We start from the raw sequence: 2,719 nt of genomic DNA on the forward strand, positions 1-2,719 counted from the left end.
GTGGAAAAGGGCAGGTTTGGCCCTGTAGCCTCTTCCATGGCACCTCTCATATGAAGGACGGGGGGCAGGCGGGGAGGGAGAAAGAGAGGGAACCAAACCTAGGCAGATTTTTGGAGAAGCAGCAGGTAAAAGAGGCAAGTTCAAGTATTTCTCCCAGCACAGCTGGAGTCCCCACAGAAGGCCTTAGAAAGTCAGAAGAGGTGACAGGGACTTAAAATGGTGCTAGTCCTAGCCCACCCCAACCCGCATGCCCCTGCCCGACCCGTCTCGGCATTCAGCAGAACTCTCGATGAAGCGGACAGCTCCATGGCAGGATCCTGACCTACTCCCACCCTCCACCGCCGCCCAGCCCTGGGATTTGGCAGAGTCCAGCGACGCTGGACGTCGGTGAGAAGGCGAGCTTCAGTGGGAGGCATGGAGGCCTGAGACACCTGGAGTGGAGTGGAATCTCTTCTCCCTTTTGGGAAGCAGCGTCCAGGAGCCCCGGGTCTGGAATGACTTGTAAATGTTGTTTCTGTATGCAGCACTGTACTTCTTCACAATAAGTGCCACTGGTACTCGGGAAGCTGCAGACAAGACACTTCCCTCCCTTGAGCATCTGACAGGGAGGGAAGAACCTGCGGGAGAAGCTATTTGCTGGGCCCTGGGACAGGCTGTGGGGACTGATCTCAGCAGTTTCCTGGGGCAGGAGGACATCTTGCATCCACGGCTGGTTCTGGATTTCTCTGAAGGATGGCCTATCTGATGGCCTCAAGGCCAAGCACCATCTAATGAGATGTTGACCCTCTGAAGAGACCCACTGCCTGAAGAAAACTTGGCCCCTGACGATCACCTCATTGTGCTCAAAGGGAATATCTCTACAGACCACGCCATGCAGCAGGATCCCCAGAGACCAGACGGCTGCTGACCTGCCATGGTGGCGGATCCCCTCTGGAGGATATACTCGGGTCCCGTCGAAGTCCGTGTAGACGGTGTCCTTGAGCTGCGCCCCGACCCGAAGTCGATGAGCTTGAGGTCGCCGCGATTGAGGTCGGTAAGGACGTTCTCGCCCTTGATGTCGCAGTGAAGCACCCTGCAGCCGTGGCCGGGCCGCACCGCCCCCAGCACCTGCCCGAAGAAGCCGCAGGCCAGCTCCTCCTGCAGACACCCCCCCTTTTCGTGATGAAGCCGAAGAGGTCTTGCACCAGTTCCAGCCTCTCCAGGATCAGGACGAAACCGTTGGGCCTCTTAAACCCATCCAGGAGCCTAATGACGCCGGAGAAGCCCGAGCTCAGCTTCTTCTGCAGAACCACTTCCCTGGGCACTCGGGTGCCGTTAGGCAGCTCTCCGCAGTCAGAAATCCGGTTCTTCTCCACGTGCTTGATGGCCACCGGCGAGCTGGCGACACGGATGCCCGGGAGCGGCCCATCTGGTACTGCGAGCCCAGGGCTCCTTCTCCTTGCCCGGCGCCAGCTTGGTGGCGTGCCGGTCATTGCAGGGCGTGGTGCGCAGGTGGGCAAGCGAGTTGATTTTGGACAAGAGCGTCCCAACCTCCAGGGTGTCGCGTAGAGACTGTGTCTGGAAGAGCTGCCGTAGTGGGTAGGGCCGTGCTAAGGGGCTAAGGCTGGGGCTGCGGCTGCGGCTGCGCGGAAGGTCGGGGGCCAGTCCAGGACGCCTGGGGGCGCTGCCGGGGCTGGAGGCGGAGGGTCGCGCCCGCAGGGTCGGGTCGGGCAGCGCCGGGGGCAGCGGGGGTGGGGGTGGGGGCGACTCCAGGGCCTCGTGTGGCCGCTCTGCGGCGCAGGGAGAGTGTGGCTGCTGCCGCCGGTCCAGCCACCATTTTATAGAATTTTATAGAATTCATAAAATGTTTTGCAGAATTTACCAGAGAAGCCTTCTAGGCCTAGAGTTTTCTTTCTGGGAAAGGTTTTTAATTGATGATTTCAATATCTTTCATAGGGGCATAGAGCTACTCACTTTTCCATTTCTACCTTAGTCAGTTTTGGTAATTGATCTTTCATAAAGGTGTGGGTGATATTCCCATATTATCCTTTTAAAGCCTGTAGGATACAATGTGGTGCCTCCATTTTCATTCATATTATTGTTAATCCTTGCTTCTCATCTTTCTTTTTGATCATCAAAGCTAGAGTTTTATCAAATTTACTGATTTTTTTAAAGAAAGCTTTTCATTTTATTATTTTATGCTTTATTTTTTTTTTTGTTTACTCGAATTTCGATAGCTCTTATCTTTTAAAATTCCCATTTTCTTCTTCCTTTTATTTTAATTTGCTTTTCTTTTTCTAACTTTTTAAGGTGAAAGCTTAGATTTTGAAACTTTTTTCTTTTCAAATACAAGTATTTAAAACTATAAATTTCCTTTTAAGGACTATACTCCACATGGTTTTAATCTATTATAATTTTATTTTCATTCAGGTTAAATATATTTTCTAATTTTTCCTGTGAACTTCTGCTTTGACATGTAGGTTGCATAGAAGTCTTGTCCAATTTTCCAAATACTTGATGTTTTTCCAAATATATGTTTTTTATTGCTAATTTAATTCTGATTTCAGTCCTTTTAAATTTATTAGCAATTTTTTTATTGTCCAACATATAGTCTATTTTGGTGATTATTCTCTGAATATTTGAAGATACAAACACTCTCCTAATTTGGGTAGAGTGTCTATAAATGTCAATGAAGTTAAGTTGGTAGATGTTCATATCTTTTATGTCCTAATTTTCTGTC

At 50.2% G+C, this 2,719-nt stretch overlaps 1 pseudogene; it reads right to left on the reverse strand.

Moving 5' to 3' along the window:
- Positions 1 to 322: 322 nt before the first annotated feature.
- On the reverse strand, positions 323 to 1,816 carry LOC110130948 (serine/threonine-protein kinase pim-1 pseudogene; annotated as a pseudogene).
- Between the last annotated feature and the right edge of the window lie 903 nt (positions 1,817 to 2,719).

This window comes from Odocoileus virginianus, chromosome 20 (assembly GCF_023699985.2).
Source record: "Odocoileus virginianus isolate 20LAN1187 ecotype Illinois chromosome 20, Ovbor_1.2, whole genome shotgun sequence".
Lineage (NCBI taxonomy): Eukaryota > Metazoa > Chordata > Mammalia > Artiodactyla > Cervidae > Odocoileus > Odocoileus virginianus.